Source organism: Lonchura striata, chromosome 1, assembly GCF_046129695.1.
Source record: "Lonchura striata isolate bLonStr1 chromosome 1, bLonStr1.mat, whole genome shotgun sequence".
In the NCBI taxonomy this organism is placed as follows: domain Eukaryota; kingdom Metazoa; phylum Chordata; class Aves; order Passeriformes; family Estrildidae; genus Lonchura; species Lonchura striata.
The window spans coordinates 108,139,617-108,163,769 of record NC_134603.1 but is presented as its reverse complement, the minus strand read 5'-3'; the positions used below and the strand labels follow the sequence as shown (position 1 = coordinate 108,163,769).

The following is a 24,153-nucleotide window of genomic DNA, read 5'->3' as shown; positions in this document are numbered from 1 at the left end:
CTGCAAAGCATAGCCAGCTGTTGTTCCAGCATTCCTGGGGTCTGGAGGCAGCTCTTGTTGAAAAGGATAGGTGCTATTCAGGAGCATCTTTGCCCCACTTGGAAATTCTTACCCTAATAGTGATTATGTGTCATGAACCCTGAACAACCTAAGCTATGCTAGCTCAGACAAAGAAAGAGGAGAGAAAAGATGACCAATTCAAATTTCAATACAGTATTTGCAACCACAAAAGCTTGCTGGTCCTAAAAGAAGTAACTTGCAGAAAAAATAAATGCACTAATATCTCGGGAGCTATAATTATCAAAAGGTGAAAGATTAAATATTCTGAAAATTTATGAAGTGAGAGACTGTATTTACCTTTCTTTATGTTGACACACCATATACCTCAAGAGAAGAGCTGAGAATTCTTGTGTGATTTAGGCCCATCATGTTAATTATAATTGGTCTGTCAAAGATTCAAAAATGCTTAAGTGATAGGTTTTGAAAATATATCAACAGCAGGGCACTAAGCATAGTTCTGCAAAGCTGAGAAAACAAGTTCTAATAAAGGGGAACCTGTTTACTCCATAAAATCAGCTCCAGTCCCAGAGCTCCCACTGGAGCTCAGCACTGTGTGTGAGAGGGAGAGGCAATAACCTCCAATCAAAAAATATTTCCAGTTTTTTGAGCATTTTCTGTATCAATTTCCAGAAAATATAGAGGTACCTTCTCTTCATTATTCAAACAAATTTATAAGGGATGACATTTCCTTATACATGCACATTATTCCAAGTGCATTCAAACTCCAGCACTAGCTGCCTTCTATGCTGTATTTTAGAGGAAAACTCTATTAATGTAGAATAACAGCAGTATAGGGAAGGCAAAAATGCTATAGCAATAGTATAATAATTGCTCAAACAAGAATCGTAAGGCTAAGGAAATTCCAATTTAAGTTTAAATTGAGAAGAAATTCAAGCAAACCATGATGCATGGACATTTTTTATGAAGTCACACAATACAATTTCTACCTCTTTGAAAGGTGTAATGATACCATTCAGAATGCTGTATAATTAAAGTCCCACTAATTTTCAAAACACCTGACACCTGAAGGGGTTGTTTGTTTTGGAGGACTTCATGTGAGATGAGAAATGCTGCCTTTTTTTTTCTAATTCCTTATGTGACTAAGGCTTCAGATATTTCTGGGATTTTTGACTGTTTAATTCTGCTTCACTTTTTGACCACATCTGTATTTTCTGCATTTTGTGTGCATTGTTCTGGATGTTACAGTCTCCTAAAGGCATTTGTTGGCACTCAGGACCAACATTAACTGCTAGTTTACTGCTTTTATAAAATAAACCTTTTTTGTGCATACTTTTCTTCCCTCACCAGAAGAGCACGAGATGACACTTTTCCATGCAAGGGCTATGCTGCTCACAGCCCAGGGCAGTTAGCCAAATTCCAGCCACAACTGCACAGGGAACAGAGCAGCAGCCCCAGTAACACCCAAACCAACCCACCTAAGCCCAGCAGATGCAGAAGGGGGGCTTCTCCTCTCCCTGCCACAGCAGTGACTTGTGAACTCTATGTTGAAAGGCAATAGGAGCAAAGCACAACATCAAGCTCTCATGAATACACAAGAGAGTGTGGATCCCTTGCTTGTGCATTACATCTGCTTTGCCAGCATCACCCAGTCACGCAGATGAGAGCCTGCAGAGAGAGCACAGCATTGCTGGGATCACTTGAGGTAAAGCCATTGGCTGACATGGGACATTGTGACCCCTTTTCACTCACTGAAGCTCATGAGCCATTTGTTTTATTCCTGAACTCCATAGAAACCCAGTTCTACACTCAGCCAGCATTTTGGGGAGCATCTCTTGCATCTTGCATATGGATCAAGCACTAGTTCAAAACTCAGCCTTACCAGCAGAGTCACGACTAGCTGCTGCCTCACTTCACTGCAAAGAAAATCACCCAAGTGTCTTTCACACCCAAACTTCTCCAGCTTGCATTCATGACCCTCAGTTTTGACCTCATCCAAAATAGCTCCCCTTAGCCACAGGTCATTCATTTCTCACTTTATCCTGTTCAGTTGATATATTTTACTTGCTGTTACTGCTGCTTAGTCTCATCTTCTGTCACCACTCATCTCCCCCTCCCTATATTTTTTTAGGTCATTGTCATGTTGCCAGCATTAAGGAAATATTTTGGATATGGAATAAATTCATGCACTGGCCTGTGCTAACATGTACCTTGGCAAGACAAAACTACCAGAACTGCTCTTCTGGGGATACATTTGGTTCCTTAATCCCCATTCTTTCATAATTTTCCTCAGTAAGCACTCCTGCAGGGAGCAGCTCCACGCAAGGACAGGAGAATAACTGGCTCAAATAATGCCTTCAATTCCTTGGAATTTTGCTTGATGAGAAATAAATAAAACCTGAAATAACCAACAGGGGGAAACCTGTTCTTACTTGCCCTACTCTATTTTTGGGACTTCTATTTGAATAGCACAGAAATATACATACAAGTTCTTTTCAGAAGTGTGTAAATTTCCATTAAATCTACTTAGAATCTTTTCCAGATAAATCTTCTACACAGAATGAACTTGAAGAACAAGCATTTCCATTTCTTTCCTCACCTCATTAATTAATGTGGGACTATTGGCTGACTCCCACATACAGATCTGCTGCTGAGCCAGATTCTCCAGGCTGTTCAGCATATCGAGGCTACTGCCACACATTACCAAATGCTTTCCACTTGTCTAAATTTTTTTTTGAATCACTGAAAGAGGGAGAAGTGTATCCTAAATTGACCTTTTCCCTAATTTGAGAGTCGTTCACTTCAGTGGCCAACCCCTACACAGCCCAAGATGACTTTTTACACAGTGTAGTAAAAACAAAAGTTCACATCCTCATTCCTCTGCATTCAAAGTGTTCAAGAATTGAGACTTTGAATCAGCTTTTTTACAACCTATCTACAATTTTAAAGCATCTCTAGTACTCTCAAACAGGTATACTTTCTGGAGGAAAGTAGGTTTCTTAAAAGTTTTCCTCTACCCCACTTGTCTCAGGTACCTTGTTTATCTAGCAGTTGGATACTTGAGAAATACTATCTTTTTTTCCTCCAAAACAATGCTCATTCTCTTCTTGGTTGTGTCTTTCCTTCTTTTCATATTCTCAGACATGCAGCAGACAAAAAAAATTTAGTCAGTAATAAGTTTTCCTAATAAGGCAGCTTTCGTTATCTCAGAAATGTTTTTAAATTCAAACCTTGAACACTTTTTGTAGAAACATTCTATTTTCTCCAACAGTTAGGGAAAACTCCTAGAGGTGAGGGAGTCAGGTTGGAGTCTCTGTCCTGACTATGGATTTAATCCATGTCTGTCTCTGTCCAAAGCCCTACCCTGCCACATTGCCTGATCATCCTTGACCAGTCAAGCCCAGTGAGTGTGTGCACCAGTCACCCCACAGGCAGCTGTCTCCTGATTTTCACATATTCTGCCTGAATAGTGATGGTACCACCAGGAGGAAAAATCCCTTGCCCACTCAAATCGTGCTTCACACAGAAATGTGCTCTCTTATTTGGGACAACAAAGTTAAACAAGATTGGGTTCTTTTCTTTTTTTCCAGGATATTGAGTGTTCTTAAAATTAAGGAGTTAAAATTATTATTGCAACATTTTAGATGGAAACAATCCATGTTAATAAGCATAATCTCATATTTCTAATAAGGGAAATTAACATTTTAGGTAATTGTTACCTCTCACAGTGTTACAGTGTAGTGGAGAGCTTTGCAGAAGCAATGGACTGTCAGGAACAATACACAGCTAGAGCCTCAGAGGACATCTGTTCACATAGTTGTGAGGGACTGAGATTTTACTAAAAGTGAGCAAGCCTCTGTTTGCAGATGCTTGATTTGAACCATGACTTTAAAATTGATGCTTACGGTTTCACTAGAGTCAAGTGGGCCTAAAAAATGCCTATTCAGTTAATATTAAAAAGATATAAACACATTAACAAGCCCATTTTCCATAAAGTTCAGAATTGGAAAAAGATTCAGTTTATGTTGCGTAAATCTCCAGCTAGAAATTAAATATCTGGACTTGGTTTAATTACATCTTAATGTCATCCCCAGTTGGACTGAGTAACCTATAAGGTTTAATAACCTCAGCTCATTTAATGTCCTCTCATTACATTAGTGGGACAAACCAAGAGCTAGGTTTAAGAACCTAAAACTGTATGCTCCCTCCTGGGTTTTCCCATATGTTCACCATCTTTAACTCAGGCTCCCAGGATACTCCTGCCAAGTCTTGTAATATGTTCCTAGCAGAATAGGAAAAATATCATCTTCCACTCAAATTTATATATCTAGTAGAGGAGGAGGAAGAATTAATTTAATACTACAAAGCAATACTCTGGGTATCTATAAAGATTCTGCCTTATCTCTGAAAGAAAAACTAATCAAACCTTCTCATCTGGAGACAGCAATAGGTCAGAAAATGTGATGGGGGCGACACCTGAGACTGGGTTGTTTTGTGACATGAATAGCAACCTAAATAGAGACCACATCCAAATCAGACACTAAATAATCAGGCAGTAGAAACAGCCTTCAGAGTAGAAAAGGCCTTCAGAGATCACAGAACCTGACCCCTGCTCCAAGCAGCGTTAATCTGCTCTAAGTTTGCAGGAAAAATTTTTGACCAAAAACTGGGACAGCCACCCCCTTCCTACAGGTTAGGTAAACTCAGAAGTTTTAATTTTCACATGTCACTTTTAGTACAAGTACAGCATTTTAAAACACATGGGGACTTGACACTCCAAACAATGAACTGTGATGTCTGGGCTTGCAGAAGAGCCCAGCCCTTTGGAAGGGCAGAGCTTAAGCCTTGCAAGAGAAGGCACCCTGCTGTAGGAACCACTCTCCACTGACACAACAGGTGGGATGCACACCACCAAACTTCACTGTCTGATGACTGTAACAGCCACCTATTATCCCTCTAAAATCAGTGGAAAGAAATAAGCCTCTCAGGCATGGTTTATCTGACCTATTTTGGTGCTGCTTTAGGAGAGTAGGAATTACACTCCAGGATCTGTTGACTGTCCTGATTTGATCTCCACTAACTGTAAAGGAAACTCAGTTGTAGGCAGATGAATCCTAGCTGCTTTTACTCACTGCAGACTTTTTGAGCTAGAAATAATGCACATATGTGAACAAAGCAGGGCCAGATTGTACATTTCAAAGCAAATACTACCAAAGGGAGGCTGGAAAGGGGTGGGAATAGCTAAAGCATTATTCTACAGAGGGGAAAAATGTCCAAAAGACTATCTAAAGAAGCAAATATTTCTCAGAGATTCTTCCAAGTGCAATTTCTGCATCAAGTATCTGCCCCCTATAGCAAAAAGCACAAATACAGATTGGGATTCCATTAGCTCTGCCACTCATGGGAATTAACCAAGCTCCCTCTGCTTTTACCCTACTCAATACTTTCAGGAAAAATGCAGCAACATATGCTCCTTAATTGTTTTGCTACAACCTGTTAAAAGAAAAGTTAATTCTTATGGGCCAGAAATAGTGTGGCTAAGAGGGTCTCTTCTCCATTCATTAATATCACTCAGCACAGGGCTCTAAGTCCCAGTGTGGCCAGAAGTGTAGCTGCCTTCATGTAGCACTATGGAAGAATCCTGATAAAATTTCTAAACTGTACTAAATCACAAAATGTTTGAAACAAAAAGATCACAATTCTTTTGATTCCCACCTACAAACCCCTGAAAACCAGTGTTAAATTAGTAAAATAACCCAGAAGTTAAGTTAATGAACCGAATGTTAACATACAGTCATTATTAAGTGACAGTGTTTTTTCCCTTGATCTTTTTAACTGTATCAGTAAAAATAATCATAAGGAAAAGGACTTTTTCAAAGTTCAAGACCTGAAAAAACATTAGAATTTACCAACTTCTCCACTGGGAAATCAGAAAAGCATGCAAAATATTTTTTTCTTGTTTGAAATCTCAATGGTAAGAGAAGCTTGACTCACAACAGCGCAGAGGGTATTCCCCAAGCAAAAGCTTCTGTCTTGCAGGAGCTGTTGTTATGCCTGGTCAGGCTGTGAACAAAGGAAACTGCTAATCCCAGGTATTACCAACATACAGAATGCTCATACCTAACTACATAACACAGCTACTAATGCAATACTCTGTTTAGGACCACAAAGGCGAGGTTAACAAAAAAGCCCAGAGCCGAACAGCCCTCAAACTTTAAGGCTAAAAATGGGGATTTGAAGACTCATTCCTTATTCTAATAAAATGAATGTGAAAAACTCCAGGTCCAGATAGTTCAGATCTGATATAGGTTTAATGAAGACTGGAACTTAACATCTCAGACATATGCTTAATTTAACAAATCAGAGGTAAAACCTACATATCTGTGAATCTAACCAAAGAAGTTACTGCTTAAATTACTCTGTCCTATGTTATAAGCCAAAAAAGACAAACCTATGATCATGGAAAGGCCCAGATAAGAAACAAATGTTTCTTGGGTGCTACTGGAGTCATTTATGTACATAAACCTGGTCAGATACTGTTGAATTATAACCATATTTTGAAAAAAGAAAAAGGAATTCCTCAGCAGTTCATGCAAAAATGAACTACCACTCGGGCTAACAAATGAACATTTACATGTGCAGCAATAACATCTGATTTATGTTGTTGTCAAGTTCTCTTTAATTCAGGAGAATCTGATAACGTCATCAGATCTTGCTGCTGTGAAAACAATCCTTACACACTAATCTATACAGCATCTGTTAGTGAAGGAAAAATAGTGGTCACACCACCCCTAAAAGATGCAGTTTATATATTCCCTACCAAATCTGATTTCAAGAAGTGTAAATTTTAAAGAGGAGCTGTTTTGTGCTTCAATTAAGAAACAATTTGAGCCAATCAATACACTTGATCCTGAGGAATTATATTCTCAGCACATACTTTTTAATGTATCCACAAATTGCATTTTGTGCTCTGTGCTAATTTGTTGTGTGCATATAGAGGGTGGCTATGTGCCTATGCCCTTGTGGGAAATCACAAACACCATCTCTACCATGCTTGGGAGCATTGCACACAGTCAAATGTCCCTACAAAACATCTTGATGCTTATATGCCAGTATGACAACCTCTTACACCTCCCAGTTTTCCATCCTGATCTCTTTTCCTCTCCTATTTACCCATACTGAGGGCATTATAGTCCTTACATTATTGCTTTAAAGTAGATAATAAATTAATCAGTTTGGGATTCCCTACAGGTTCTTTTTTTGCACCTGAGCCCTTAGGAGCAACAAATACCCTCTTGAACCTCCATAAAAGAATAGAATGGTACAAGAGTGAGAGCAGAGATAATTTTTCAGGATGACAAGACACATCTTTTTTTTAGACATCAAGCACATTACAATATAATTTACATTTAGGCCTCTCTCTTTAATGGCTCTGTGAGTAAACAAACAGCAGCCAAATACAATTTAAAAGTTGCATCAGCCTCTGGAAAGTCTGTCTAAAAAAGTCTTGTTAATTTATATAGACTACATAAGAGTATTTAAAATGCAGGAAGCATATGACTCTAGACAGAAGTATACAATGGCTTAATTCAACACAAAGCAGACCAGGTAGTTGTTATTCTTGAAGTTGAAAGAGCAATTAACCTTATAGGACAATGACATTATACTGGTAATAAAACTGTTTCAACATCAAGTGTCCATATAAGACTTCAGTCAAGTTTTCTTTTCTGAAAGCACTTTATGTTTAACCATGTGCATTTCTGGAGAGAGGCGCAAAAGTTAAACCAGGCAACTTAATCTGTTTTTAAAATGACCAGGTAAAATCAAAGTTTTCATTAAAAATAATTACTGTTCTGAAATTGTGATCTTTGATATCTGTTGTTCACCTTGCTCCTGATAAGATAAACTCTTTTGACAATCTTTTTGTGGGTATTCTTAATACAACATTAACAACAGAGATTATAAGTCTTCTATTTTAGTGTCACATGCAAACATACAATACTTTCTTTATTAATTTTCTCAACATTTGTGATGTTTTTAATTAAAAAAACTGGGTTACCTTTATCTGTAACTGTAGCTAATAACCACAAATGACTGGAGCTGATGTACTGAGAAGACACCAGCTTCAGGTTACTTTCCCACACATACACGTTTTGGTCAGGTCTCAAGCATGGGCATCTTTCCTGCAAGGATCCTTATAAACATTTCACTGTTTCATTCCCAAATTGATTCCTCTTAATCAAATGTTGGCAGTTCTAGGCAAAGTTTCTGTGGCTCCCATCTCCAACTCAAAAACATCTTGCTTCTTCTATTCAGAAATAACAAGCTAGTGCTAGCAAAAGGCCAGAGCACCAATACAGAGCAGACTCCTTCTCAGTTGTCTATCACCTCGACACCCCAGGTCTGTTGTTCTTCCAACAGCCAGGTGCTCTGTGGGACTTGCCAGAATGCACAGACTTCATTGAAACATTCAGAGTCTTCTCACAAGTGACAAAATTCAAATTTCAAATCTTCAAGCCCTTCAAATTTCCCAACCACTCAGAATAATTTTGTACGTCCTAAGCATTAAGGACTTGTATTTTTCATTTCCTTGTGACTTTCTTATCTTGCACATTTACTAGCACACTTTGAACTGTCATCAACAAAATGAGATAAGAGGCTTATGGCATTACTGGTACCTAGAGCATCCCTCTCAGGTGACAGGGCATATTGCTGAAGTTAGTTAAATTAGGCCATGAAAAGGCACTTAGGAGGACATATTTTGCCCTGTTAAATCTATGCAGATTCCTAAATGTTTTTTACCTGAGAGGACCCTGAGGCTAAGTGGGAGTTTATGCAATTTTCCTTTTGATTATGCCCATACCTCATTATAGAGAAATGAGCAGGGCATTGATAAAAAGCCATGCTGCTTTTGAATGATGACTTCAGGGATCCTTGTCTCTCCCCACTCTCTCTGTTCATTGCAACATTGTCAAGTTTAATTTAATCCACTTTAAAACTATAGGAACAACTCTCTTTGTTGCAAAGCATAACAAGGGTGTCCCTTTCAAGGACCACACTAGGCTCATAGCTCAATCTTCAATGGAAGATCAAAAGATACGTGCTGAAAATTAACCAGAACAAACCTTTTCATTATGAGTGGCCACATACAATTACAAGTGGTTTTGGAAACCAATTATTGACTTGCCTGGAAATGCATATGCAACAATTACAAATTATTACTACTGTTTGGTCAAATAATAGAACCTATCAAGAATGTTTATCCTGATTCCACATTAATTTCCTCTTCCATAAAGAATCCATATGCGCTACACTGACACTAATCAGGGCTACTCCACAGTTAATAATATTAATTTGTTCAACAATAATAAGATGTAAAGCACAAAGAGCATTTTCCCTATATCAGTTGTATTTAAAGAACTATATTTTTCTGCCTGTGAAGGCTGAATCTCTTTGGATAGTTCAGAGAGATAATACACTGCATTCTACAGTCATAAATATTTGGTAAACAGAGGATAAAGGAAAATGGCATTAGGAGAAAGAACCCATCACTCTTTTGCAAGATAGTTGTGGAAGTTACTATAGCAAATAATCCAGCACAGAACATGGAAATTCTAATTTCACGTTACCTATCCATGTGATACTTTCAGACAGGCAGACCTGCTGTGGACATTGTACAGCCTAACAAACTTTTGCTTTGATGCAACTTTACTTTGTGAAAACCTTTGCCTTTATCCTGCACCAGGTTTTCACAAATAAATGCATTTGTTACCAGCTGAGCAAACACCTACACACACACAAAGAGAAGAAAAGCAGTCCTGATATAGACAGAAAGTTTCAAGAATTTGGCTACTAAATTTGCAACTCACAGAGTCCAGTGCTGAAATTTCCTGTGCAGTGCAAACAGCTTCCCTGAGGAAAGCACTCCAAGGGCAGGTGGGGTATTTACCATCAGTCAATAACACACTCTTAAAAGGGGGATACAAATGAAATCACTGTGAATTTAAGTTACCAAGTAAAAAATATCCTAATTCTTTTCCATCATCCTTGTCCTCAAAGTTTCATAGCAACCTGAAGCATTAAACAAATATCTGCATGCAATTCTCCTGTGTTGCCTCTTCCATGATCCTTTGCTGCTTGCTAGCTGTTGAGTTAGCCTCAGTGCACTTCATCTACTTTGCCCCAGCACCAGTGATTATGTGGAAGTCAAGGACTCATCTTTCTAATAACTTGGGATTTAAAGGCCGTTTGAGGTTTGTGTTTTATTTACAGCAACTGCCTGCCTATTACTAACTGGTCATCTAATACAAGTGTCATGCAAGATACTATGCAGAGCTATGACTGTGTTTTGAAGAGATTACCTAACGAGTGGGCTTTGCTTAGGATGTTTATTGCTCTACTACCTGACAGCAAGTTTGATTCAAAGATAATGCAGAAGGAAAAGCTTTAATCACAAGAAGAAAGCATACAAGCACATCTGGGCCATTTCAGTTTGTTTTTTACCTCTCTCAGAACCTGCATCTCATCACCTTCTGGAAGCAAACAAGTGCAAGCACCAAGGGAAATCAGATTTTGTCAATTGTAAACTAGACAAAGATTCACAGAGAACACTCTTGTACAAAAGCAAACAAATAAGCAAAGGGCAAAGACCACAGATTTCAATAACAAAGTTTATATGATTTTATGTGTCCTCTCTATGAACTCTATGCAGTGGTGGGCATGCTTGTTTGTGTCTTCCAGAGCACAGGATGCATCAGTCACAAGAAGGTCACAGACCCAAATGCTGACAGCCACACAGCATCGAAAGTACATAGCCAAGACTGGCACTCTTTGTCAGGCATAAAGGACCCAGAAATCTCAGTGCCAGCAACCACTGGAGTCCAATCAAAATGAAATTTTACAGCATAGGCACAGCCTGGAAAACAAACCAAGTATTTACATCTGTGTTCAGAATAGCAACCAGAAATGCCTTTCTATATAAAGACTGCATTACATGACTTTCAAGTGTCATAGTTCTCTTTTTCAGAGGGAAACCTGAACAAATCAAATCTCCATTTCTGTTTGTTCTTAAACAAAGGTTTCATTTCATTAGTTGACCAAGGCTTCTTGACGTTAAATATTAATTAAATCATCCACTCTTTATCTACCTGTTGCACCACAGTTTTCAACAGATTTTCCTCAGTGTCTCACAAAGGTCAGAATCCACCTCTGAACAGAAGCTATACTTCTTATGAAAAGGAAGAGGTTATTCTTTGCACATGCCATGTCTGAACTGCATCATTTGGGAATGGTCAAAATCTCACTTGCTCCCTTTTAGTCACAATCTTGTTAAAAACATGAAACAGGAAATGGCTGAAATGTGTTGTAATATTCTGTCAGCTTCGGTTTCATGGGAAGAAAAGGGCTACATTCAATTTATATGAATTCCTACTGAATAGTTAAATGAACTAAGACCTGTCCTCAGGGAGCCAGGAGGTCTCTGCTCATCCAAAAGCTGTGCCTTCCTCTTCCTGACTAGCAAGTGTCAGTGAGTTCTTTTCTCTCAGGTCTGTAAGTCACTATTATGCTATTAGCCACACCAGCTTGAAGCCTCTTTTTACACCTGGTAGAGCAGCAGAGACCCTTACAGGTCACCTTTAGCACTTCTTCTCTAGCCTTGATTAAAGCAACTGAGTGCTGCCTACCCATAAAACATTTTCAGATTCAAGGCTTCTACTTCTTTTCCTATTTAACAGATGCTGATGCACACACTTTTGTGCTCCTAAATTGCCTACAGTCACCAGCAACCCCAGCTCTCCTGTTTAACTCTGCACTCTGCAGGTAGTGCTCCAGCACCCAGTTGTGTGGGGTGGCCATGAGCTGCTTCTCAACACACGATCTGCTTCTTAGCTAATTCCAAGTGCTGGTGTTCAGAACAGGTTCTACACCTACCCTACACACTCTGGGAAAAGGCATGAAGCTGCAGGCACTGTTTTACTGTGAAACAGGAAAATAGAGCCTTGCTTGTGGGCTTGTGCAGTTTTCACCCCCACGAGAAACACGGATGTAACTAATCTAAGGCTTTGCTTTGCTTGCTGAAAGGCAGGAAGCTGCTTGGTTCAAAGCATGGCCAACTTCAATTCTGCCTGTGCATAGAGAAGGAGGTAATACAACTGGTAATACCCTGGTAATACAACTTTTCTATCAACAAACACAAAAGGAGTCACTTTATAGGAACTACTTCTAGTCCTCTCCATGCCCAAAGCATACAGCTAAGCACATGAAATTGCACATTTACTTGAATGCAGATTCCAGGCTTCTGCTTTAATTATTTCTAGACTGGGTATAAGCCACTGACGATCAGCTTTTTTCAGTGCTCCTTTCCTGATCTGCTCCATAGGAGATACAACTCTTTCACATGGCAGCTGAGCTTCCCTCCTGCTCCAGATATAGGCTTGGATATGTTTAGCTGGGGGAGGGTCTAAATCATTCCCAGATGCCAGCTAAGATAATAGGTTCTCAAAACAAAGGTTTGTCTTTGTGTCTGTATGGTTTATTGTTTTCTGGCCAGAGACCACCAGATTGCTTTAGTACCATAAGTATTTTATAGCTGGAGTGGCATAATACTAGCTTTACCTCCCTCTACACAGGCTTCAATAATGCCACAGAGCAGAAATGCAAATCAATTTATTCTGTATTCATCAGAGATCAGTGCCTCAGGATAGGCATAGGAGTACTGCTAGGGGAAGGGCAGACATGAAATGGCAGGACAGAAGACGATTCCCTGACAATGCATCAAGATACATCTAGTCTTTACACCAAGCTTGTGTGCTGTTTGCCTCTGAGGCATAACATTTCCAGTTGAGATTTATTTGGAAATCATAGTCTATGGTTACAGATTTCTCACATTTCTACATAAGCCTGGTCTTAAATATTGCTTTAACTAGTGGTGGTGGTCCTTTTTTGATCTTAATTCATGACCAAGAGTTAAAATGTGTGAGTGAAAGGTCACTTCTGAAGAACAGAAGTCAGTATTCATATGAAAAGTAGTTTTCTGGCTCTTACTATTGCACCGTTTGGCCTTAGAAAATTTAGCTGCAAGGCTCTCTCCCTTTTTCAGAAAAGTTAGAGATATCATCCAGAGTCTGCAAAAAGCAGCTTCAAACAAATCTGTTCTGCCAAATAATAGAAAAAAGTAATGTTGACTGATGGATGAGAATCAGTTAAACTGATTTCTGGGACACATTATGCATTAATAAATCTGATACTCTGTTCATTGAAAGAAGTGTAGGAGGCACCATTAAAAACTTTTCAGGGAATACAAGAAAAAATTAAACATTATATTTCAAAAGAACCTACAGGACGATTAGTACCAAGATCTTTTTATGAACACTAATTTTCAGCACTTACAAGATAGCAGACATCTCCACAGGAACCACTGCAACTTATTTTTTGTTTTAGAAGATACTGCTGCTTTTCATTGCACTTAACAACAACCCTGTGGTATTGCTGAAGCTCCCTGTGCAGCCCACAGCAAAGGTATTAGGGCCAACACTGATCATCAGTTATAACACTACCAAAAAATATTAGTCCTCTTGTTTAGAAAGAGCACAGTTCCAAAAACTGAGAGAACTTCTGCACTGCAAGTGAAAACACAAGCCTCAAACTAGGGGTCCAGAGAGGTGCACACCTCAATGTGAGCAAAAACAGAGGTGTGGACATTGAGTACTAAGCCTTGCAGATCACATCAATGCTATCTCTGCCCTCTCAAGTGGCTGGATGGACAAATAAAATTTTAAAAGTCGGGGAGAAAAAAAAAGTCTCTCCATCTGAGAAAACCAAGCCTTGTTCCTGAGACCACCTTGTCTCAGGAACAGAAGACTCCCACAGGGAGAGGAGTTTAACCAGGTTGTTCCTCCTCAGTATCTTTACAGAGGCAGCAATCTAGGAAAAGACACATATATAAAAACACAACACTCTGGGCTTTTCTGCACTCTGGCAAAACCTATTCATGCTGCTGTAGTGTCTCTTATGCTTCCCCTTCAAACACAACAAGAAAAGATATGTTTCTTCAGACTCATTTACAGAGTGACCCTGCTGGTACTAACACACTAAAGGCACTGTTAGAGGTTAAAATGCAAAATGATTAAGACAGCCAGAGAGCAGATATATGCTGGGGAAGCAATGTTTCAGTTGATAATACAAGCCTGAGCTGAAGCCTGTGAACACAGTACATGCTGTTCTGTCAATAAACCCTTACCCTCCTTTCCTTCTCTGTTCTAGCCCAATTACAGACTGGCAGAATGGATGTTTCCAGGTAAAGCAGGCCTATATATCAGTAAGTTCAAGCAGCCAAGCTTAGGTTCAGCCATGAAAACCTCCAGGTTTTCAGTAAATTGGAACAAGCAGAAGTGAAGACAGAAGGTGTCCTGCATTTTCCATCATTGCAATGTAGCTGATTTACAAAGAAATCCTCTTTTAGGCAGCTCCAGATGCCAGGTTACTTGCAGCAGTGGACAGGTTACTCCACAAAGAAACACAAACTGATTAAAATTACCTCTGTTTCAAAAGCATAACATCACTATGCATTTTAATAGAGCTGTTTTTTTCATACATTCATCCTAGAGCCCATAGAAGACGTATTTCCTAGGAATCTAGACATTAGGCAGCATTTTTAAGATGAAGGGCATGCTCTTATACAGCTACATACTCACATAAAAACACAATCTGGGACAACTAAACAAGAAATTAAGAAATAACTTGTAAGCTTTATAAATTATTTAAAAGAGAATGTTCCAAAGTTTAGATGTGTCATAAAAAAGAAGTTTAAAAGGTGAAGAAATTATTTCAATTAAACAGAACAAATGTCAGCAATGAATGCCTAAGTATTTTAATGAATTCATCTGTAATACTATGGTGTATGCTGAGGCACAGAGCCAGTGGGGGCATATACATGCAGACAAGTTATTTGTGAATATAATTGGAAGTCTATAAAAAACACCCACTCCGACTGGGGAAAAGTTTCTTGAAACAAAATCTGTAAGAGTTCCAGAAATTTCTCAGATACCAAAGCCAGATTGCAGGACTATGATACATAAAGCAAAGTAGCAAATGGATCCAAAGCCAGGGAATCCATTTGTGCAAGCAATTGAAACCATATTCTTTAACTTGATTCCTAATATATATAAAGGATTTTTGCATCAGAGCAGTTTTACTAGCCTAAATGTCAGCACTTCCCACCCTTCAAACAAGAAAAAATTTAAGCTTCTTTCCTGTAAAATGACATGTTAGAAAAGTTCCTTGTCAGCTGAAAGATGTTTCCCTCTACCAAAAAAATTAATAGGGGAAAGGAGTATACACACAACAAACACAATGGGTAAATAGAGCTGGTACTTAAAATAATTTCCCCTTAAGAAAATGTGGCTGTAAAAAGATTAGCTAGCAATAAAATTTAAAAAAAATCTGTTAACAGAATACAACTGATCACCCACTGATTTTGTCACCACTCTTAAAGATATTTCTTATCCCATCTCTTTTAAAGAATCCAGTTCTGTCAACCTTAGCTTATTGTGTATTAATATTCAGCTTATATTGTTATATTTGGCAAATAGTAAACACATCACATCATTGGTAATAAAACAACTAGAAATTGTACCCAGAGCACTCCAACTCCTTGAATCCAAAGAACCCAAACTGGGCTACATCTGATTTATCTTATCATTATGATGTACTGCACACAATTTTATTGATTGTCATCTACAATACACTGTATTTTTGGCTAATTATTTTCTCCACGGCAAAAATATGCTCACAAACTCCAGTGATTAGCACTATCACAGCCACAGCTCACATTATGAGCTGTTACCTACAGATGTTCCACTGAATTTTCCCAGCCACTTGTTCTCCTTGTACAGAGCCATACAAATCTTCTGCAGCCTATGCTTAGTCCTTTGATGGATTACTGATATCCCACTCCTTAATTCGCTGTTTCACTAAAGGGTCCTCTATAAAGATCTCCATTGCCTCAGTTTCACAGGTGTAGCAATTAGATTTCATATTTTTGAAGACTTCAATTATAATCTGCAAATAAAGCCTTAGTGAGTTCATGGGTGAGCTGTGAAAAACTTACCACGGAGGATTTAGATCAAGATTAACAGAAAAGATGACGCAAGTACACACGGTAACCATTTAAAAGTGTTAAGGATGTAATCCCATCTGATCATGGGAACTGAACCAGCAGCACTTCAGGACTAGCTTCCAAGCAACTCTGTATTCTTCCCTGAACTCCTGAAGAGATTGTGAGATGGACCATGCATCTGGAATTTTATGGCTGCTCCTGAACTCCCAGGAGCATTGAAATGGATTTGGAGTTAGGACAACCAAAATGACAAAAATATTTCTAAACTCAAAGCACTTAGAAAGAACATCTAGCTTGGCATTTAGCATGATTGTTAAACATTTCCCAATATTTCACCAAACCAAAATTAGAGTTTTCAGAACATGAAGTCTGACACTTTTATTCCACTAAAAATGCAAATTAGATGGGACCATGAAGACATTTCTATAGACCTTCCTTCTCCTGTCCCCAGAGAGAGGCTTTTGTCTGACTACCCACTGTTAAACTGCCTTCACAGGCTCCTAAGAAATCTCAGTTGTCATCCTCTGCCCTTCAAACACAGCAGGAGAAATGGCTGCAAATAACAGCTTTCTATTAAATTCTTTTGGCAAGTGAGCAATCTAGGCAGGTGCCCTGCCCCACCACCACCCCCTGTCATGAAGGCAGAGGGACAGTTGCTCCTAGGAGACTGTGAGGTGAAAGATAACTCATGAAGTCCTGGAAACATATTCTCTAGGCAAGATCAGGCTTGTGGGAGACTTCACATGGGACAACTGGAATACCAAAGACTTGTAGAAGTAAGAGAACTCAGCTTTGAACAGAGAGCAGACTACAGTGGTGGCAAATGGGGAATGGTGGAAGCTTTTAGGAAATCAGCACAAATAGAAAGTGAGCAAAACCCTGTGCAGTTATCCAGCAATTTGTAAGAAATTGCAACTTCTGACAAAGAATGCAAGCTACACGAACAAGGAATTATGGATCTGGCAGGCTACAAACAAAACTATCCAAGAATCAAGTGGTGAAAGAGTTAGTCAAATCCTTGAGAAAAGCTAGAAGATTATTTTATCATTGCATGCATAGAAGAATAAAGTCTGATACTTAAAAAAGTCATTCAACAATAACAGACAAGTCCAAAGAATAAGGAAACAAACCACATCAAATACTTGGAAAATAGATATGCTGCTAACTCAGAGCTGTCTTAAATACTTTTATACCTTCTATAGACAAAAACAGCAAAATAGCTGTTAAAATCTACTAAACAGCACGGTTACACGAGGCATAAGAGAATGTCACATTTAGTAACACAAATTCTAATTCAGTAATAGCCTTTTAAACTGTATTTACTCAAATTAGTAAATTTTGAAGCGATCAGAAAGCAAAAGGGAACAGTACCCCATGACATCTCAGTCAGCTTTCCACCAAACTAAGAAACTAAGGCATTTGCAGAAGGAAGACAGGAAGCTGTATCTGGGCAATAAAACTATCCACAACAAGATGAAGCACTGAAGCAGAGAAAAGTCAGTTTATCATCCCAGGCACTGGAAATGAGAGCAACCTATTCCACAGAGCCTGGAAAGACACAGCTCAAGCTGAAGTTCAGAGATCAAAAAGCCACATTCAACTCCTGTTGGAGGAGCAGGGTTCCCAGCAGGTATACCAGCAAAGACAACATATTACCAGAAAATAACACTGCTGTTAGCCCTTAAAAAAAAAAAAAAAAAAAAAAAAAAAAAACACCTTCATTTTTTTGTTAATCATAGAAAAACACAGGTTGGAAGAGACATCTGGAGCTCATCTAGGCCCATCCCCTGCTCAAAATTAGATCAGGTTTCTCAGAGCGTGGGTGGAGACCCATGAATATTTGAAAGTCTTGGAGGTTAGAGAGTCCACAGCTGCCCTGGCCATGGTTCCTTTGCTTGGGCACCCTTTTTTGTGAAGAATGCAACCTTAATCCTATAAGAATTACCAATGCAGTTATTTCTGCCAACCACCTCTTGTTCTTTAACTGTGCAACCGAGAAAACCCCATTTTCCCTGCAGCCCCCATTTGGAGATGGAAAGGCTGCAAATAGATCCCTGGTTCCCCACTTTGGCCACCTCATGGCTAAACCAATCCATGTCCTTCAGTCTCCCCAGTAAGTCTCAGGGTCCATCACCATATTAAATCCCTCACTCCAGTCTGGCTCCTTCACTGTAGGAATGGGGACACACCAACACTAGACATTAGTAATACCCCCTCATACAAGTAACTGTGGTCAATATCACAGTCAGAAAACCAAAAAAGAACTAAATAGTTTTAGGAATACAATGTATGGGGAAAGAGAGAATAAATGAACAATAAATCACACCTTTTCCTATCTACCATGGATTTAAATGCTAACAAGACAGGAAAAAAAAAAAAAAAAAAACGCATAAAGGACTTTGCTAAGTTGAGTGACACTGTTCTAATTATACTGGATTATCTTGGAGCAAAGAAGTTTTTCCATATCATGCCTTTAAAGGATTTAAAGAAAAGAAGAAAGCCACAAATTACCTTAAGAACTGAATCACTCTGAAGATTAATGGTATTTAGCCAGAAAATACTTCAAAGACACAAAGCATCCTTCCAAAATCCAATTCACCCAGCTACCCAGGAACAAGCAGGTTGGCTCTGCTGAAAAACTGGCAAGGAGGATATGGATTTCCTTGTTTATGGCAGTCAAAAAGGAAGCTGAAACCAGTAGATTTCCACAGCAATTCTGCAGACCAGACCTAACTGGAGGAAAGAAATGAACTGGCATCCATAAGAAAAAGTAAAGGGGTGCTTTAAAGGTAAATTTTAAGAACTCTCTTGAGATCAAACCTCTTCCCCAACATCCTGCTGCAGGCCAAGGAGATCTTTCTTTTTTTCTTTGCCAAGCACCAGAAAACTCATCTTCCTCTCAGGCCCCAGGAACCAGCTGCTGAGCCAGCCCTTGCAGCTGGTTGCTCTGGATCTTCTGGAGGATCAGCTCAGGATGCTGGGTCTCACAAAAGCAGTTCAGTTCCTTTTTTTAAGGATGAGAAAACTGATGGGAAAAGCACCAAGCTTTGGTAGTTGTTGGTTACCTTGACACCACCCATAATACAAGCCAAGTAAAAAGCAAAGAAATAATTGACTTACTGAAATCTAAGAAACAGCCGCCCCGTTTCTAATGTCGTGAAGGACAAGTGAACAGAAATAGAACTGTGATTTTTCTTTCTTTTCTCATCCTAGAGCCAGATCTAAGGGGTTTCTTACTGCTTGTTACACAGTTTTAGATGAGACAACTGTGTGGTGAAGGCCCTGCTTTTTGAAAAAGCCTTCAATAGTCACATTTTCCTCGCAGGAGGAAATATAGGCTGAGGAAAATATTTGCAGTAACACCCCACCCTCCTGTGTTGCCTCCAGCTAGACTCAAATCGTGGTTCCTTTCTCACCCTTTAGGACTATGGTGTTCAGCTTTACTAAGGATGCAATTTCAGTAGGTTTGAACCATTTTTCTAATGACTGTCCTCATTTCTTTGGAAATGTTTGAAGTACAGATTGACAACATCCCTGAAGAAAGCCATTAAAAAAAATAAAGAAAGAGAGAAATATAATATTATTTTCACAGGCAGATTATGGATTGAAGAAGTTAGGAATGGATTAAAAGTACCTCTGACTTCTTAAATCTGTTTCACAGCCCACACCAAATATCCTGCTGTTCTGAGCCAGCCAAAAGATAAATTGAAGGGGGGGGGGGAATAAAGATACAATATAATCACTAAACAGAAGAAAACTGTAAATACAGCCACATAATGCCTCTCCAACATTGTAGTTTCATGCAGATAAATTAATTTTCTTTGCACAGTAGAGCTCAATAACAGTACCTTGAAATAAATACTGCAAACATATGCCACCGCAGGGATTAAACCAGTAGATTAGAAAAAGAAAGGATTATTTATGTAAAAGAGCTACATTGTTTATTATTATTTAGTTTATACAGCAGGCTCTTGAAGGCCTCCAAGAAATTATAAACTCTGCACATTTACATGTTGTTCATTTCTTATACCACAGAAAGGCAGCCACCCTATGACTGCTTTGCCGTCTCCCCTGGTGATTTTTCCACTTATTTTTGCACTGTGTGGCATTTTCCTTAAAGTTATGGATGAACTTTTCAAATTAGATGAAGAAAAGTTCCCGTTCTTCACAGAGTAATAAAACTCTTGAAAAAATGAATGCTTTTAGAATAAAAACAAAGAACAAAGCCGGGTGACCCAGCACACCACACTCTCAATCTGCAGGAGTGTGGTGGCATAGTGACATTGACATCTGGCCACTTCTTCTTCAGCTGTTTTACCAAGGACTATGCAGTTATCAAGAACTGGCTTATAGTCTTTAGTCGGGCAGGTACAACCAGAACAAGTTCATATAATATAAAGTATTTTCTCACAGAATGCAAGATATGTTCAAAATTAGTTGCATGGGAAGCCTATGATAAAAGGGCTAATTCAAAAGGATCTCTAAAGGAGATTTATAGGGATGGAAAACAAAACAAACAAACAAGCCTACACACACACCTACAACCCCCCCCACCCCCCAGTACAAAAAAAAGCACACATGCAAGACAACATTTGTCATTAACAGGGCTAAGGATTTTCAATGCTGTAAAGAATGCTGTAAAGAATGCTTATATGATTCTAGTTATAATTCAGTCATCTCATACTTGGATATTACAGAAATGCTGTTTTGACAAAAAAAGCTTTAACTTCATGCAGGACACAAGATTAGAGGTAGCAATATTAGGCCTCTAGAGAGCTTCTTCTAAAGTTGCAAAATTCAGTGAAAAATAGTACAGATCTTCCTTTTTGATAGGCACAAGGATTATCTTCCATCCTAAGAAAAATCCATAAAGTGATATTCTGTGAGACTACCTTGAATTGGTATTTCAAAGGGGTTCTTTGAAAAGAATGATTTATAGATCACAAAGACCAATGGGTCTTTTATCAAAGAAAATGGATTCCTTTTCTGAACCACAAAGAAAAGATTGATGATATCCTAGACCACAACCCCATTTGCGAGAGATGCATAGTGCCAAGAGACAACAGTTACAAGTCGGTTAATGCTCTACAATACCACAAATAATTCACATACTAATTACAGGCAAAGTGCTTGTGGTGTTTTATGGAGCTTAGAAAGCAAAATTATAGCAGAGGGAAATTCACAAGGTAATTTATGTTATCCCCCACAATGCATATTAGGAATGACAAGGAGGGTTTTTAAGTAATAAGTGCACACAACAAAAAAGCAAAATTGATATAAATGTGTCAGTGTGTTGTCTTGTTTTCTTCCCAGGACTAAGAAGATTCATGTACATAAAAGTCTGCTCCATGTACGAATGTTAAGATACTTCCAACGTGATCATACCCCTTCCTCAGCTCAGTGAAATTCTTACCAACTCTCTAAAGCACAGCCTATATGGACAGGCTTTGCAAAATTATTATCCAGCCAGGAGAAAAAAATGCAAATGTTATTACCTCCAGGGTTTGAAAGTTTATTTGGGAGGTCAGAACAACTCTTTCTTTTGAAGTTGACTGTATTATTACTGATTTATAATTGAAGGTTAAGCTTAGCAAGAAAAAAGCAATAACACATTATACAAAATAATGCAACCCAATATTACACAGGTTTTCTGTTAGCTAAATCAGCTAGACTTTGCAATAAAGATGATAAAATTAAGAGCAAATATTTTTCCAGGGTGCCTTAGATTTCCAGAAGATTCAAGGACAATGCTACCTATCATTAATTTGACCACTGCTGTTCCTCTAGTGCTGTGCTACTCTCATTGTGCAGGATGTAGAGCCACAAGTGATTCTGCTTCTCCTCTGTTTCCATTTTTCTTATTACTCTTATTCTTGTTGTTGTCATCTCTATGCTTTTTCTTTTGGGTTAATGCAGCATGTCTCCAACACGGTCTTGGAAAATAACTATAATGTGATTTGGGTTTAGTGTCATTAAACCTGATTAGCAAGGAGTGCTCATGAAAATCCATAATTACCTCACAAAAAAGACATTTTTTTGCAAGGGGACTACAAAGAACTCCCATTTAACTATTTGGGCTATTTGGGAAAAAATATTGTCACTTTTTTTCTGCACCTTGTAAATATCATAAAATACCATGGTCTGCTAAAAACATCCATCTTCTCTCAAAGCTGATTTCTAATATGAAACCAAATATACAGTCTTTATTTCAAGAAAATAAAATAAAAAGCCATAGAGAGCAAAATCCATCTTGATGGATGTGCTAGTGCTTTGGGTACAAGGCCAGACTTTGTGATTAAATCTATAATGATAAAAGAATTCCCAGCTGGATAATAACACGGTGTGGCTAGCACACACATCATTAAACTGCTTGATCTCCCAAAACAGGGGTGTAGGAGATGGCATTGCCCAGTAGTTTGTATTCAGGACTCCCCCCACAACACAACCCCACTTCAATGTGTTATTTTCTTCACACTTTGGGGGACAGGGGTAGTTGCCTTTTCTTTTTCTTTTTGGGGGAGGGTGGGGGAGTGGCAGGGAGAATACTGTTCTATACTTTGTGAGCAAAAGCATAAGAAACTTTTGTCTAAGGTATACACCAGTACGTGCTCTTCCAAACCCTCATTTTCATTTAACATTTAGTAGAGGACAATCTCTGCCTGTAGGTTTTTTGGTCTGTTTTCCGTTGCAAATTAAGCTGAGATCAGCCTTTGCATCAATTCCTGCCTGAAAACCTCAGCAAGAAGAAGGGAGAAAAAGAGTCTTTATCCCCTGCAGCATCAGGAAACAGATCTAGGGCAGTTCTACTGTTGCACTCAATGGGCAAGTATTCCCACAAACCTGTCCCTTGAGCTTTGTCAGGTCCAACGGCACTCTTGCTTAATTTTTTCAGTAATGCCATCCTCAGAAAATGACCTTGCCTGTAGCTGGCATTAGCAAAACTCAGCTTTTGTTTGCACTATTATTTTAAGAGGTCCTCAACTTATGCAATTGCATTAAATTAGAGGGTTACATGGTGACAACCCTGGTTTTAAGCCAGTGCATGTTCTTGAGCTACAAATAATATAGACTTCTTCCCACAAGGATCTCCTCTCTGTATCCAGAGCTCTTGGCCACAGGATAAATATTTCCCCATTTTTCACACAGGGACAAAGCAGCAGCTCCTGTGCAATGACTGCATATTGGGCACATGCTGAACCCCACTCAGAAGCTTGATTAAGTGCCCTCTGTACCTGAATGACAGCTGAGTCTTCTCTGGAAGGCTGCCCTTAAAGTGCTCTAACCTGCAAATTCAGGGTTGTGGGTAAAACACGTGTGATAAAAACAATATTAGAGGAACTCTCCAGCTCTAGGCAGTGAAGGTAAAAAACACTGACAATCTCAGTAGTGAAATGAGAAATGTAAGAAGTGGACCAAAGTCACCTTCACGGAAGAAACAAGAAGTAAACTCTGGATTGTTCGTATTAGAAGCAGGTAAAATTCCACCTGCATGCTGGCCCCCTACATGCAGTTTGATCATGATATCTAAATTACAAGAAAAATAACAAGCTCACTTCAAAAGGTCTCAGGCTTACCTCACCTGCATATATTTACGGATACACTCAGGCATAACAAAAAAATACCTCATTAAAACCCCGAGCTCTTTCCCTTCACTCCAGTTTTGATTAACCCGGTAAAGACCAAAATCCACATATTACCATTTCAGCCATTTTCTTCTTCACCCCACCATATCAGAGACTTAAGAACTTGGAATCGGGCTACAGTTTGGAATGATAGAAAGATGCCCATGGGCATCATTGAGTACGACTCCATGCAGGGCAACATACAAGTTAAGCTTTAAATCCAAGAGCATTGTCCTAATGCTTCTTGAACAGCAGCGGGCTTAGAGCCATGATCACTTCCCTAAGGAGCCTGTTCCAGTACTTGACCACCTTAACTTTATCCTAATGTCCAACCTGAACTTCCCCTGACACAGCTTTAAGCCATTTTGCTGTTACTGGATGTCGGGGTCAGCTTGG

General features: G+C 38.9%; 1 long non-coding RNA gene across 1 annotated transcript in view; it reads right to left on the bottom strand.

Moving 5' to 3' along the window:
- Positions 1-19,122, bottom strand: part of LOC144247117 (uncharacterized) — a 273,256-nt gene extending 254,134 nt beyond the window's left edge. The window contains exon 1 of the long non-coding RNA XR_013340804.1: positions 18,647-19,122. This is a non-coding gene — a long non-coding RNA (uncharacterized LOC144247117). The remainder of the gene's footprint in view (positions 1-18,646) is intronic.
- Positions 19,123-24,153: the final 5,031 nt, after the last annotated feature.